Source organism: Moschus berezovskii, chromosome 5 (genome assembly GCF_049115385.1).
Source record: "Moschus berezovskii isolate FMDL1 chromosome 5, NW_MosBer_1.0, whole genome shotgun sequence".
In the NCBI taxonomy this organism is placed as follows: Eukaryota; Metazoa; Chordata; class Mammalia; order Artiodactyla; family Moschidae; genus Moschus; species Moschus berezovskii.
The window spans coordinates 55,138,572-55,155,574 of NC_142464.1; the positions used below are offsets into that span (position 1 = coordinate 55,138,572).

Consider the following 17,003-nt stretch of genomic DNA (forward strand, 5'->3'; position numbering starts at 1 on the left):
CTAGATGGCACTAGAGAATCCTGTATCTAAGTGGTTTATATAATACTCATAAGTAGATGAAGAGAAGTAATTTTTATTTTTCTGCACATAAACGTTAATAAGCAGTTAAACAGGATGGGATGCAATGTACAAGGTTAACATATATGTGTTCTGTATACTAGGTTCTCCTTGAAAGTAAAAACTGGTAATTTTTAAACTGTGGGTGTCTCAAAACTGGGTTTTGGTATTTTAATTAGCGTGGAAATCATTTGGTGCAGACATAAAGATGCATAGAAATAGTAGAGATCCTGAGGCTGATTCTTGACCCAAATGACATTCATATTAGAGCCATAAAATACAGCATCTACATCTCCTAGGATGGTAGAGGGTGGGGTTTTAACCCTCGTCTCCTGCATTGGCAGGTGGACTCTTTACCATTGAGCCACCTGGGAAGCCCAAATTTTATTCAAGACATCATACAAAATGTTCATCTTCCTCCTCTTCTTTATCTTGATTAAACTGGAGTAATACAATTTGTAACTTTGCAACTACTTGCAACCAATCACATAGATTATGCTTCTTAAAATATTTTGGGTGAGATATTTCAAATACCTTTTGAAAAAAGGCACCTCAGAAGTTACGGTAATCTCCCTTTTGCTTCTTTCGATGGTTATAGCATCTCCATTAAGATTTCCAGGTTTTCCATTCACTTTGATTCTTTCCTGAAGAAACTGCTGAAAACTGACAGCATCCATGATTCCATCTTTGACAGGATGTGCACTGTCAAGTGGAAACGTCAGGAACCGCTTCTTTTCACTGATTCCTTTGCCACAAGCTTTTTCATAGGAGCCATGGCTGCAGTGCAAGCAGATAGGGAGCTGGGTGAAGGGAGTGGGTTTAGGTTGGGTCCCTGAATTCAAGTGGCTCAGAAAATGCACAGGTGAGATGAATGAAGAGGCCTGGCTGTAAGACTGTGCGGTTAGTGGTCTATAAGTCTGAACCACACAGCTGTCAGGAGGAGGGACCAGTAAAAAACAGCAGTCCTGTAGGTGCAGGGTGGCCCATAGGTGTGAGCTAAAAACTTTTGTAAATTTCATCCTGATAGTTTTCAGATTGGAAATGTAAGGCTGAGAAAATGATTGACCTTACTCAAGATTGCAAAGTTATTTAGTGATAGAGTTAGGCTTCCAATTACACTACTCTGATTTCACCCCTTCCCCTCTCCCCCTATAATTGTACCATCATCTGCCAAGGTTGTCTCTGGCACCCCACACCCATCATAGTTCTTTCCTTGCGCTCCCTTCAAACGTCCAGGGCCCTTGGATCATGTGAAAGTTGGGTCCTCTGAGCTGCAAGGGGCTTGAATGCTCCCCTTCCCCTGCATTCAAGAGCCTTTAACAAGGATAGCATGCTTCAAGTCAGGCAGCCCCAAGGTTTGCTAATTGCAGCTCAGTGAACTCTGGGAGTTGGTGATGGACAGGGAGGCCTGGCATGCTGATTCATGGGGTTGCGGAGAGTCGGACACGACTGAGCGACTGAACTGAACTGAACTGATGTTATCATGGGCCCAGGATTTTTCCATTTTTGCATTTTGCCATTTTCAGTTTTTGCCCCCATGGGTGAAAAATTGCTGTGGTAGCTCCACATTTCACACAGACACAAGCACACCCAGTCATGAGAGACACTCTTCTGTCCCTGGCTTTCTTTCATTTAGTGAGGAAACCTTTCTTAGAAGCTCCAAGTGGACTTCCCTTCAGGTCTACATTGGCCCGACCTGAATGACTCTGGCCACCAAATCATGACTACTAAGGTAAAGAGACAACCAGATTGCCTGATGGAGGTGTCTCTGCCCCAACAGAAGGATTTAGAAATGAGTAGGGCTGTTCTAGGTTTATAAAGTGACTAAATGCCTGACTGCAGTACTTAAGATCCAGGATACAGGAAGGAGAAATGTGATATTCAGAGGAGTCCCTTGGGATGAAGAATTATGTCACCCAAATGCCAACAATACGCCTGTTGAGAAGCCCTACCACTCAATCATGACCTGCTATGGAGTCATCGGTAAGGTAATGGCCACTGAATCAACAGAAAAGAAGGGAGGTGTGGGCTCTGAGTCAGCAATCAACAGTCCGCTTCTTGTTCTTGCTCTAGTCCTGGGTCACCACTTTTGGAATTCCATACAAATGTGTAAGGTCAAGTGCTCAAAGAAGGCCAGGCTTCCCAGGTCTTTTGGTAATCAGTTACAATCAAATCAAAGAGAATATAATAATTATCAGGAGTTCACTTGGATGACACGCATGGGGAAACAGTTGTTATCCTTCTTGAAAATAAAAATGAAAGCAAATAGTGCTTTAGTTGTCACTGGGGTGGGCTTCCCAGGCATCGTTAGTGGTAAAGAACTAGCCTGCCAGTTCAGGAGATGTAAGAGACTTGGGTTCAATGTCTGGATTGGGAAGATCCTTGGGAGGAGGGTGTGGCAACCCACTCCAGTTGGAGTGGAGATTCCCATGGACAGAGGAGCCTGGCAAGCTACAGTCCATGAGGTCGCAAAGAGTCGGATAAGAATGAATTAACTTAGCATGCACCCAAAGGGTGGGATATAGATGGGTTTGTTTGTGGGTTTGTTTTGTTGCAGGGTTGAGAGAGTTGGGAGGTCACCAGGAGCTGATGAATGGCACTGATTTTCTGTCAGATGCCCTGAGTATTGTGGGAGAGAATGAACAAAGGTGAGGCCTCAGCATCATTTTATGGAAAGAACTCAGGCTCTGAAGTCACAAAGGACTTGCTCACCAAGTCCAGACTTACTGTGAACTCTATGTGGAAGGTTATCAAAGGTCTCTCAACCGCAATTATGAATCTTCAAAATAAGGCTAACTGATAAATCTTCACCATGATTACATGGGCAGCAGAAGGCAAGTCCCTAGCCTAGTGTTCAGTAAACATCAAGTGCCGTGTCTGATGTCTGAAAATGACATTGTGATTTATTTACTTACCCTTTCTCGCTACATAGAGTTGCAAGATTAAGCAAATAAAAATACATGTATGTGTGCATTCTAAGTCACTGCAGTTGTGTCCCACCAGGCTCCTCTGTCCATGGGATTCTCCAGGCAAGGATACTGGAGTAGGTTGCCATGCCCTCCTATACATGTTTCCCAATTAAAATACATGTCTCCCAGTTAAAATACATGTCTCCCAGTTAAATTTGAAGTTCAGATAAAGAATAGATAATTTATTAGTGTAAGGATGTCCAAGCACTCTGGGATACACTTATCCTAATAAATTATTGTTTGTCTGTCTGAACTTCAAATTTAACTGAGAGTCCTATATTTTATCTTCCAACCCTATCTCTACATCCCATTTCTTCCCTGGATTCTCTCCAGCCAGAGAATAAATGAAGCCCAAAATAAATACCACTCTCTCACTCATGTATTTTAACCTTAGCTGGGACCTGGCAGACCAATGACGTCACCTTCATCTTCTTTTGGTGAGCAAACATTCTCTAAGCTTGAAAGGAGAGGATCCTGCCTTGACAGAGTGGATCAGGTCTCAAAAGCCATGTTGGTCTTATGAACTTCGTGGTTAATCTTCTTGCAGAATGTTTTCTTTCACAGTTGGCTGTTCTGTGTCTGCATAGATCTGCAATAAATACTGTACTGCAGTGCTGAAAAGGGAGGAAAAACATTACCATCTGCATCTACAGCTTGCAAATTACAGCTTGCAATCACCTGCTATTAAATAAAGACACTTTAACAATATTTTGGGTTTTAAATTAGCAATTTACATCACAAGACTCTGAAAATACTAGTCTTTTAATACTGCAATTTTCTTTCCTTTTAACCAGGCATCAACATGTATTGAATTTTTTAAAAACGCAATACAAAGTAATGTTTATTTAAACAATAGCCACCAATGGTATGAGGCACACAGATGGAAATCCAATAGTTTCTCACTCAGCGGGCAGCTTCATTGGAGGACCCTGATGGGGTTGCAACTCTCTAATTTACATCATGTGGGGAATCTAAGGCATTGCCTTTTTTTCCCTTAAGTGCCTGGCCACACCAGGCTACGTGTCATGTAAGAAAGTAGTCTCAAGCCGGGAATCAGAGGCATTCTTTGTTTGAAGGGGACTTGAAGCAAAAAGGCTGAAAGGGAAGGAGTTCAAGTAGGAATGTTTCCCTTTGTCACTTGACACCAGGGCTGAATCGAAGGGGATTGGCATTTGTGCAGAGCACACAGGATGCAAAATGAGATGGGATTTGAAAGCATCCAAAGAGAGGAAGATTAAGCAGCTTTGTGCCTCACGGACACCACTTATATAGACAGAGGGTTAAATCTATATTTAAATATAGTGGTTTGTCTTCCAGTTCTTATTACTGGGACTTTATCCCCCCTTTCTCTCGACATCTGAGTTAGGGAACAGGAAAACTCCAGGAGCAGGCACGCATTGTAAAGAGATAAGTATAAGCTTTGCGGTAGTGATTGCTGGGTTGTAAATTCCTTCACATAAACACAGAGCATTCTGGAGCATCATACCTATTAGCTGGCAGCCTGCTTTCCTGCATGTCCCCTGCTCTTCCCTGCGTTCAGCGGCTGGTGATGAACAGCTACTTCTCAGAGCTCTCCCAGGCCCAGGGTTGCTTTCAGTAGTTTTTTCTTTAATCCTAAAAAAGATACTGCTCTTGTCTTCATTGTTCATGCCTTGCCATTTTTACTTTTTATAACCCAAGACACCTGCCTAAATCCCAAATTCTTTCCTTTGCATGGTGTTCTGAATTTTGATACCCACACATGCTATGTGCTCAATAAATGTTAGTTATTATTATGATTTTTATTCATAGTAAAGGTTTAAAGCTATGTCATATTAAATTTCATTTGGAAAGGAAAGCACCTTGGAGAAAAACTTGAGATTTCAGTTCATTCTTTGGGCATTCAGTGGTGATTGGTTTAGAGGCGTGGGCAGTGTTAGATCCTTTCTATGTTCCATTAATTACACCGTTCAGCCTCTCAGGTTTGGCCATAAGTCACACCCACAGCTCCTGTGGAGCCGGCTTGTGACCATTAGTGATTTACTTGGAAAAGCAGCAAATTGAATGACTTGTAGGCTTTTCCAGTCCTGTTAGGCTTATTGGTCACCTCTGATGTCATTTATCACTGTATCTTGTTATCTCTGTTAAGGTGTAATGTTAGTTCCTCTGTTTAAGGATTGAATTGGTTTCAATCTAATCTCCTAAATAGAATTTCAGATGATTTGGGGCCCAGCTCCTGACCAGAGGGTTTTGTTCTGGTCCTTTTATTAGGTCCTATTTATAGTACCATTTGCTGATAGAATCAGGGCATAATGGATAGATTTTCATTTCTTGTTGATTACCTATGCATTCTTTTTAAAGGCTTTTAGAAACTAAATGTACAACTTGTCACCAAAGCTTAACACTGGAGTCATTCTAATTTGCTTAAATAGAACCTGCAAAGAATAAAATTCTCTCTTCAAAAGCATATATACATTCTTGAGTGACAGAAAAGCCCTTGAACATTGCAAGATGTTCTGGACTCATAACCTATTTCTTGTCTTTCAATGAATATTCTAAATGTGAATAGCACTTTGATGATAATCACTGTATGAAACAAAAAATCATCAGCATCTTTGGATGATTTCACTTTGCATGTTTTGTCAGAGGTGCATGTTCTATCATGTGTGTGTGCTGGTCACAGATGCTGTGTATGATATTAAAAATACAGTTGATCCTCAAATTTTCTTCCTGCCTGGTTCAACAGAGACTGGAGTGAGAAAAAAGATAGACGTGAAAGCCCTTTGCAAACTATCAGTTCAGTTCAGTCGCTCAGTTGTGTCCAACTCTTTGTGACCCCATGGACTGTAGCACACGAGAGCTCCCTGTCCATCACCAACTCCCGGAGTTTACTCAAATTCATCTCCATTGAGTTGGTGATGCCATCCAACCATCTCCTCCTCTGTCGTCCCCTTCTCCTCCCACCTTCAATCTTTCCCAACATCAGGGTCTTTTCAAATGAGTCAGTTCTTTGCATCAGGTGGCCAAAGTATTGGAGTTTCAGCTTCAACATCAGTTCTTCCAGTGAATATTCAGGACTGATTTCCTTGATGATGGACTGGTTGGATCTCCTTGCAGTCCAAGGGCCTCAAGAGTCTTCTCCAATACCACAGTTCAAGAATGTTGTTTTTTAAAAAGTGATTTGAATTACACAGTGAAAGCTCATCCTAGCATTTATGTCAGGCTCTAAGACCCACACCTAACTTTGTTAGTGTTAGAAGGATATTAGTCTATTAGTCTGTAATGTGTGTGTGCATGTGTGCGCGTGTGTATGTGTAGGTACATGTACATACATGCATCATCAGCTTTTTTTCAAATGCTTCTATTTAATTTTCCTTATAAACAATGTCCAAAGTATCTACCATAATTTCTTTTCAATTATGAGCCTACTAATTTCTTGTTTCTATGAGACATGCTTGAATCATTTTGAAGAGAAAGATAGCTAAAGATAGTGATCTAGTGAGAGAGCAATATGCAGCCTTTATTAAGACTTCAAAACACTTGGATGTACACTTCCTTAAAACTCAAGAGTTCACTGGGCCTGACATTTTACAAATCCTTGGATACTTGTTAACACTCTTCATTTCCATTTTCATGATCTCTCAGCTGGAGAAAAGGTGGTTTATGTGTTTTAACTGCTTTGAAGCCCTTAGCTAGTTAAGTAAACATAATTTCATGTAATGGACTTTGCCATTGAGTTTACATTTTAAAGAGTCTCTCACAATCTATCCATAAACTTAGGTTTTACATAATGCATTTGGCATTACAGGACTACAACTGAGAAAAGCACATTTAAGAACCATGGTAAATGGGAAGACGCAGAATGTTTCAATCCCCAGTCCTTAGTTTTACTAGTGCTACCAGCATTTGTAGCCCGTCTGTCTCTCTCAAGAATTTCTTGTAGATAGCCAAATTGATTGGTTTTTCTTTCACCTTTTAAAACTTTTCTCCTGCTTCTTCTTTTGGGGCTGGTAATAATCACAGAACCATAGAATTTCGGTCTTAGAAGGTATTTTAAATGTCATGAAAATCCAATAGTTCATTCCATGCTTGAATCTTTTATATTACATGCCCCACCAAAGGGCTAGCTGGGCTTCCCTTGAATTCCTTCAGCCATGGGATACTCATTACCTCTCAAGGGAGTCCTTTCCATTCCCACACAGTCCTAGAAGTCAATAAATTGTTAGGCTGAAAACTCCCCTTATCAAATTTTGCTCTGTTCTCGTAAATGAACAAAACATATGTAATTCATTTTCTCATATATTTAAAGATGATTATTTTGTCTCCTGCATTTTGTCTCTTTATGCCAAATATTTCTGATATTTATAATTTTATGATATGGCTTTGAGTCTAGTCATCCTAGATTCCTAAGCTCTGAACATGACAAAGTTCACTGACAAGAATAATAGGGAAAATAAAATCTATCATACTAAGCTTTTAATGGGTGCCAGGTCCCTTACAAACATTACCTTTAATGTCCACAATGATGTGAATTAGGTATTATCATCTTCATTTTATAGATTTAGATATAAATCTGTATCTCTCTATATCTGTAGTTAAGGAAACCAAAGTAAGGAGAAGTTGAGTAGCTTTCCCAAAGATGCATATCTAGTATTAGTAATTGGCAGAGCCTGGATTTGAACTAGTGCCCTTTCTTATTCTAGAGTTCAGTTCAGTTCAGTTCAGTGGCTCAGTCGTGTCCAAGTCTTTGCGACCCCATGAATCACAGCACGCCAGGCCTCCCTGTCCATCACCAACTCCCGGAGTTCACTCAAACTCATATCCATTGAGTCGGTGATGCCATCCAGCCATCCCATTCTCTGTCGTTCCCTTCTTCGGTCGTCCCCTTCTCCTCTTGCCCCCAATCCTTCCCAGCATCAGAGTCTTTTCCAGTGAGTCAACTCGTCGCGTGAGGTGGCCAAAGTATTGGCGTTTCAGCCTTAGCATCAGTCCTTCCAATGAACACCCAGGATTGATCTCCTTTAGAATGGACTGGTTGGATCTCCTTGAAGTCCAAGAGTAGGTGTTCTTAATTGTACATTATAATCCTTTTGTGAGATGTGATAACAACCCCTCACCTACCCCATAGAGTAAGCTTAATATTCCAGGTCTGCTTTAAGCAGTTCAGAGTGGAGAAAGGTAATCACTTACCTTATTCTAGGAATTATGCCAAACCAAAGGACTGATAAGGATGAGTCTAGCAGGAGAAAGAAGTAGTGAAACAAAAGAACTAGATGATTAATAGGATGCTGTATGCTGCTGCTGCTAAGTCGCATCAGTCGTGTCCGACTCTATGAGTCTCAGAGTAATCAAAAATGGTAGGTCTGCCGGGTGAACAGGCAAGCCCTACATATGTCATGTGTGCCTGTTAAGAAATAGTCATTGAAACTAGGCATATGCTTGGTGTACATGTGTTTCCCTTCGAAGGGATATAATTTTCCTAAGGATGTAGACACCTGAAAGTGGAAAAGAAACCCTCTTCTATACATTCCATACATTCTTGAATGTCCTTAGGAAGCAAAGTTGATTAGAGACAAAAGGAAAAAAAAAAGGAATTTGCTGGTATCTTTTGCTTGCTTTCAGGTAGACTCAAGTGGACCATAAGTGAGAGGACATTCTTGCTGGAAGTACTTATGAGATTGTTAAAAACTCTCACCTTACATGTGGGGAAACTGAGGTTCAGAGATGAGAGGTCCAGTGCTATACATCCAGACAGGGACTCAGAAGAGTGTGTGATCAGTCTCTACTGATTGTAAGACCCAATCTTACATCAATCTTTTGAATTATATTTCCTTACACTTATTATTTCTTTGGTGAAGTAAATAATAACTCTTCCATTGCAATGTACTGACACAGTGAACAGTTGTAAGATTGAAGCTTACACTGGAAGCTTGCTGTATAACATAAGGCAGAGTTCAGTGTTTGATGCATCTTTCTTCGGGATGTTTGCTGAAAGTACTAGAGGGTGGATGGGATATTTGTGGCAACACTATTCTAGCTAGTATCATGGTTTCCTGTATCTTGTGAGATTATTTATGGTGAATCTGGTTTCATTCAGTGTTGAAAACTTGGAATAGAATCACGTGGGGAGGGAAGAAGTATTCTTTAAAAGTGCATGTTCTCAGACTAACCAGAAGACAACTTACATCAGAATTCTGGGGAGTTGAGTCTCGAAATTAATATTTTATAAAAATGCTAGATGAAGTTTATATATATTAAAGTTAGAGAAATATTTGTGTTAGTTCATCAGTGTGTTAGTTTCTTACTGCTGCTGTAGTGAATTACTACAAATTGAGTGACTTAATACATACTTATTACCTTATAGCTGGGAGAGTCGGAAGTCCATAGTGGGGTTTCATTGGACTAACATCAAGGTATCAACAGGGCTCCATTCCTCCTGGAGATTCTAAAGGAGATCTGAAAGAAAGTGAAAATGTTAGTCACTCAGTTGTGTCCAACTCTTTGAGATTACATGGACTGTAGCCTGCCAGCCTCCTCTGTCCATGGAATTCTCCAGGCAAGAATACTGGAGTGAGTAGCCATTCCCTTTTCCAGGAGATCCTCCTGACCCAGGGATTGAAACCAGGTCTCCTGAACTGCAGGCAGATTCTTTACTACAGAGCCACCAGGGAAGCCCTCGTGGAGATCTGGTTCCTTGCTTTTGCCCACATTTCTTGGCTCATGCTCCCTTCTATCACTTGGCCCTCTGCCTCTGCTGTCACATCTCCTTCTCTGACTCTTTCCTACTTCCCTTTTTTATTTAAAGGGTCTTTGTGATTGTGTTATCTAAGATGATCTTTTTGTCTCAGAATCTGTAATCAATCAGCAAAGTCCTTTTTGCCATGTAAGACAATATATTCACACAATACAGAGACCAGGAGGTGAACATTTTTGGGGAGGCACCTACCATGATTGGTTTTAAAACATTTTTATGACATAGAGAGGGACTGAGGAAGGGAACATCAAGTATCAATTGATTAGGGTCCCCATCCCACTCCAGGAGTCCCCTGATATATCTCTAGGAAATCCAGGGACCCTGAGGAACATGGTCTAAGAAAAGCAGTCCCAGTGTCTGTGCTTATTCAAGAGTCCATGAGGGGAATCTGATCACTACACTTCATTTAGTGTATCTTGCCTGACTTTCCAACAGTTGACTTTGCAACTATTATTCAGCCTTCCCATTCTCAATTTTCTAAGGAACTCCATCTAAACTTACTGCAGAGAACAAACAAAACATGACCTTGCTTTATTAGAGATAAAATCACTCTTTTAACTGATTGTAAGAGAAAAATTTTAGTTAGAAAGGGGGCTTCCCGTTAACTTTTTATTCTTTGTTATTTTCCAACATTTTTTCTATTAAAAGGAAAACAAATAGCAATTAGTGGAATTTTTAAAGGTATCCTTTTTTTTTTTTTTAATCTGTATAGCTCTGTCTCTTGTCTATTACATGTTCCTCCCCCACCCAACACACATACACTTTTGTACCAACCGTAGCCTTGATTGTGAAAGTTTAACTCTTTTTATAATATTTTTCTTTTGAGATACTATTTGGGTCCTAGCAGAACTTTGCAGATGTTTTTGAATTAATCAAAGAATAAATGGTACTGAGTTACATATTTTAACTAATATATAAAAGCAGTAAAAGTTATCAAATAGGAAATTAACCGAAGGAGAAAATTAATGGTTTTTTTTCTTAAAAGGTATCTTTGTATGTCACTGTGTTAGGAGACTCTTGGCCATCTGCCCTGACAATATTTGGAAAGATACAGACAATAATTGTCCTAATGACTGTATTAGTAATCTTAAAATTGGACTGGATAGCTTAACAGCAGAACTTTATTGCACATGATTGTGGAAGTTGGAAAGTCTAAGATTAAAATATCAGCAAGGTAGGTTTCATTCTGAAGCATCTGCTTTTGACTTGTAGATGGCTACCTTCCTACTGTGTCCTCACATGATAAAGAGAGCTCAAGAGGTCTGGTGTTTTTACCTCTTTTTATAAGGGCACTGGGACTTCCCTGGTGGTCCAGAGGTAAAGACTCTGGGCTTTCAGTGAAGAGGGCTCACGTTCAACCCTTGGTTGGGGAACTAATATCCCACATGCTGCAAGACCAAAAAAAATAATTAATTAATAAAAAAGGGCACCAGTCCTATCAGATTAAAGTCCCACTCTTAAGATTTCATTGAACCTTAATCACTTCTTTAAAGGTTCAATTCCCAGTATAGTCATATGGTGGGTGAAGTTGTTAACATGCGGATTTTTGGAGAGCATGAATCAGTCCACAGTCTGTCCCCTAGAATATCACAAGTGTTTCGTGATTCCTGAAAGACCTTGGCAATTATATTACAAAAGATGGTTTATGTAATTATGACAAAGGGAAGAAACAGAAACACCAACAGGCGTTTGAACTTACATCTTGTTCTTTACTTAGATGAATTAGTCAGCTTTGCTCCTTTGCAACATTTCTGTTACACAACAGAAAAACCCTGGCTTCAAGACCCCTCCCTGCCCCCTAGTTCAAGAAAACCTGTAACTCAATACAATCATGGTCCATCATCCAAACACCTCCCCTCTTAGGAAGCAGTAATCATGGCATACCTACAAGGCTTTCCTGTAGACCATTTTCTCTTCTTTCCTAAGATGGGTAGAATATGGATGAGGAATTTTTTGTAGCACAGAATTTTGAAATTAAAAAGAAAATTTGTTAAGAGAGCTCTTAGAAGCCATAAAAGAAGTATAAAACATCCTTTGACTAATATTTATCTCCTTGAGTTCTGCCTCTGAGACTGGGAAGAGGCATAAGGGACTCTCACCCACAGTGCCTGAATGACTTTTATGAAAGAAGAGAAGGAAGGGTAAATAGTTAGGAAGAAGGAGTTTCAGATTTTCAGGCAGCTCTGAGTCTTGGCCAGGGTGACAAGAGTCTCAGAGCAGAGACTGCCCAGCCAAGAAGCTGTGTTGGGCAGAACCTGTCCAGCTTTTGTCCCCTGCTATGCTCAGCTAGTAAGAGAGAGCAGCCCGCAGGAGAACCTGGTCTAGACATAACTGCTGTGGCATGTGGCAGATGGGGGCTGTCAGCTACTCAGGCCCCTCAGAGCACGTTTACCTGAAGGGACATCTGAGGAATCTTGGAATCTGAGGAATCATGGAAACTGTAGGAATCTTTCATGTTCTAAATATAAAAAGAATCAGTTGATTAATTGCAGCATGGCAAAGGGAAAGACATCAATCTAGATCTTGAAATCCCTGAAAGAATTATGGTTACATTCATATGTATGTATGTATCTATTTATCATCTATCCATCAAATCTTTCTTAAGTAGTTATCTAGTAGAAGAAGTGCTTCCCAGATTTCTCAGTAGTAAAGAATCCACCTGTCAATTCAGGAGATGCAGGAGACATGGGTTCGATCCCTGGGTCAGGAAGATACCCTGGAGGATGAAATGGCAACCCACTCCAGTATTCTTGCCTGATAATCCCATGATAATCTGACAGGCTATGGTCCATAAGGTCACAAAGAGTCAGACCTGACTGAGCACATATATAGTACAAGGAAGAGACCAAATGCTATGCTTGAAATAGAAGATGGCTTTTATCTGTCTAAAAATCTGTTTCCCAGTCTGGATTTTGCCAGTCTCCAAGGAAACTCTTATCACTACAAAGAAATAACAGAATATACCTGACAGTCACAAATTAAGCTATTTGTAAATCACTTGCACTGAAGAAATAAAAGCTATTTTGGGGGGTAAAATTTTTGCTCAGATTTTCCTATTTTGAAATCTCTTTCCCCTTTCCCATTTGCATCAGCCTATAAACTTGTCCGTATCACTAGTAAAAGCATAACACATAAAGAGGATAAAACCAAATCTCTTGGTGACCTTTCACATCAAGCAAGCAAACACACACACACACACATATTTCTATTTTCATCTCTGTATTTTTTAGTGCTTAGAAATAGATTGTCATAACATTAAATGATATATAAATGCTTATAAATATAAAATATTGAATGCATGAATAAATAAAAATAAATAATGAATGAATAGATGAATGGATAAATAAAAGACTAAATGATGTAATTTAATTTGGGTAGAAAGAAGTGAGTTGGAGAGATAAATAACATGAATTCCAAAAGATGTCACAACTCCACCACTGAGGAAATCATGGATTGATTTCCATGGGGTTTTATGATTGGTTTAACAATCTACACATTGTGTGCTTAGTCACTCAGTTGTGTCCGACCCTTTGTGACCCCATGGACTGTAGCCTGTCAGACCCCTCTGTCCATGGGGATTCTCCAGGCAAGAATACTGGAGTGGGCGACTTTGTCCTCTTCCAGGGGATCTTCCCAACTCAGGTATAGAATCCAGGTCTCCCACACTGCAGGTGGATTCTTTACCATCTGTGCCTTAGGCAGTATTAATCAGCCTAATACTTTGAGAAAGAACCAGAAGAATCATTCTGCAAGGAATATAAACCTTGTCTAAGTTGGTTGAATCCTATAAGAAACAGTGGGCATATTTTTGTATGTTGTGGGACGAACATTCACCTCTGAGTCAGTAAACAAGGACTGTAGCCTGGCTTTACAACTAACAAGCCTTATCTCCTGAACATCTCACTTCAGTTCCTTTGATTCCATTTTCTCTTCCTCTTGGTGGAACTGAATAGCCCCACAGCAGTCTATAAATCCCCCAGCAGTCTATAAATTCCATATAAGTAAATTGACGAGTTTAGGCTCTTGTGGAGGTGGGCCGTGAGAGAGCCCCGGAGGCTCTAGCTGAGGCAAGCTTTAAAGAGAGAAGCCAGCTAAAGATAATGTGGACAAAGAGGACTGAAGACCTACTTGGGGAAATATTGAAAAAAGCTGTCCAGAGAATCTCAAAGTGATTTTCAAATAACACCCAAGTATTCCCAGGGATGCTTGAGACAAGACAATGCCCTGTTATTTCAGAAAAGAAAATATGTATTGTGTTCTGTGAACTTGAATGTAGTCAAGGACATACATCACAATTGTGTGCCAAACCAGCCTTGTCAGGATAAGGTACTTCCTGGGAACAATTCTTCTCTGGAACAAAGCTCCCTGAGGTATGCGGGAACATGTAAGTACTTTGAATATTATCTCTATGCTAATGTTAACTTTGTTTTGTATGGGTTTTAATAGAACTAAGTTCAGATATTGTGAATATTATGCATAGTAATGGGAGTCTTTGAAAGTCATGTGATAATTCGTATTTTGGATATTATTATGACTTCACCAACTTATTATGAGGCTTTTTTATTCACTAATGCTGTCAAGAAAGAAATCTTCCAGACCTACTACGTTCCCACCATTGATTAGGTGCTGGAGATACAAAGTTCAGTAAGATAGGCCCTGCTGGTATAGGTCTAAACAGCTGTGTTTAAATTAAAGTCATTCAGAAGTTTGAAAGCCGGTGGGAGAATAGGGTGATCAACTAGAGTTTTCTAAGCTCTTTGGCAGCAGCACTTCATGCCATTGGAATCCCAAGGAACAGAGAAAATCACTATCCTTTTCAGCTTTCAAACAGTACTTTAAGTGCCTTGAAACTAACCGGTTTAACCTATTAGGGTGTATGTTCATGAAACATAAAGCCAGAAGGAAGACAGAAGCCACATTTCATGCCATTACTGGTTCTGTGGATTTTTCCTCTCTTGATTTGGATTAGAGTCAAATCATCTCTAGCAAATTACCAACTCATTTATGGGATGCCAGTCCACCAGGCACAGGCTTTGTTTCTAGCTTTTGGTTTAATCATTCAAAGAGTCTGTTCATAGATTTGAAGACTATCTTTGGCAAAGGCTACCAGTCCAGTGTTACTGGACATCTTGCAGTTATCAGCTTGGAGCGTTCCTTCTCAGAGTTCTTGTCTCTTTTGGTTCTACTATTTCCTCTGATTTCTCTTTACCTCTCTGATTCTTCCTTTACAAAATCTCTGGAAGATTCTTCTTCTTTTCTCTCTCTCTTACCACCTGGAAATTCTTTAGACTCTTTTTTTTGTCTTCAAATCTGTATTAGTTTTCTACTGCTGCCACAACAGATTACTACAAACTTGGTGGGTTCAACAACTTAAATTTATTATTTCATAGTTCTTTAGGTTAGAAGTTTGATATAGGTCTCACCAGATCTCACCAAACTAAAGTCAAGATGTCAGTAAGACTGTTTCTTTCTGAAGCTTTTAGAAGAGGATCTGTTTCCTTGCTTATTTATGTTTTTGGATAGAATTTAGGTCCTTGTTTTTAATAGAACTGAGATCTCTCCTTCTTTGCTGGCTATCAGCTGAGGCCCATTCCCAGTTTCTAGAAGCCATCCATATTCCATACCTCCTGGCCCCTTTCCTCCATATTTAAAGCCAGAGATGGAGGGTTGTATCCCTCTTACACTTTGAATCTCTCCCTCCTTTCATTTCACCTCTCTCTGACCATAGCTGGGAAGCTAGGAAAGTATCTGTGCTTTTAAGGACTAATGGGATTAGATTGGGTCCACCTGAATCATTCTATGACTCTCTCCATGTTAAGGTTCATAACTTTATTAATATCTGCAAAGTCTCTTTTGCCATGTTAGGTAATATGTTCACAGGTTATGGAGATTAAAGCAGAGACATTGTGGGTAATCCTTCTTCTGCCTAGTGCAAAGTCCAAAATCTAATTTGTTATCAAATTCTTTACCTCCTTCCTGCTTCCATATCAAACTTCTACTGTGTATTCGAAAGTCAGTTGTTTCTAACCCAAAACTTCAAGCATCATTTAGCTGTCTATGTTTTGTCAGGCATATCTCCCCAATTCACCTCAAATCTGATCAAATTCTTTTTTTGCTGGAAAACTTTCATTGGCTTCTACTGCTCACAGAATAAAACCCCAAATCCTTATCAGTTCCTAAAGATTTTGATTTGTTCTTTTTTTCCCCATTCTTTCCTGTTGTTCTCCCTGACTTCATCCCTTTCTTCTTCCACAACCTTCATCAAGGTGGTGCCAAGTCTTCATGCCTTAATGTTTTCCTTCCATCTGGAACATATCTTACCTTTAACTGCTCAATGAGTATCTTCCAAGTTAAAATACTTTATGAACTGACTTCTTTCTCATGAACTATTATCTCCATGCCAATGGTCTGTTACAGAACAGAGCTGCTGCCATAACATTTTTCTCACCCTGTCGTCCTTACTTTTCTTTTTGTATGTAAAGTCACAAAGAATAATGACTTGGAATTATTCATTTTTGTATTCAAATTGTCTAAGAGATGGCCTGGAAAATGTTTGATTCTCAACATGTATTTTTGAATAAGTGAATACATGAGTGAATGAATAAAAATACTCTGTCCTTTGAGTAACTACTTTTTTCATAAAATCATTCAAGATGTACTTGTTTACTACACATTTATACTCATTAAGTATGTGATCTATATAAAGACAATTGGGTCATAGTTTTTGTGAAGTATAAATAGACCAATATACTTTACTGTATTTCTTTCCAAATGCCTAACACTGAGTTTTGTATGTAGAAGATGCACAATTCATCCCTATCAAATTGAATTTCTGGCCTGCTTCTTTGACAGGATACCTTAGTTGAGTGACTGGAAGTGTGGAACTCTGCATCTCTTATATCTGAATCATTCTGAGGATCTATTTGACCGGGTTCTTGAAACACAAAAAGCCTGGATGTTCATGGATTCAATTCCTGGATTCTAGTCCTGCCTTAGGCTCCTGTTGGTTATGCCTGTGACTTCAGAGATTACATTTCATTTTTCTGAAAACATTTTATTATTTTTAAAATAAGGGTTTAAATTATATGATTTTAAAAACCTATCACATTTTCTGCACATTAATTAGAATTTCTTGACCATTACTGTGTGATTGGCATTGAGCTGATAGTCATGCAAAGAAATATCAATCACAGTCCTTCCTCTTAAGGAATCACCTAGCTCAGGGGCCAGGGTGGTTTTATAGA

At 39.5% G+C, this 17,003-nt stretch overlaps 1 pseudogene; it reads right to left on the reverse strand.

The window, feature by feature from the left end:
* Window positions 1-453: 453 nt before the first annotated feature.
* Window positions 454-832, reverse strand: LOC148777831 (large ribosomal subunit protein eL22 pseudogene; annotated as a pseudogene).
* Between the last annotated feature and the right edge of the window lie 16,171 nt (window positions 833-17,003).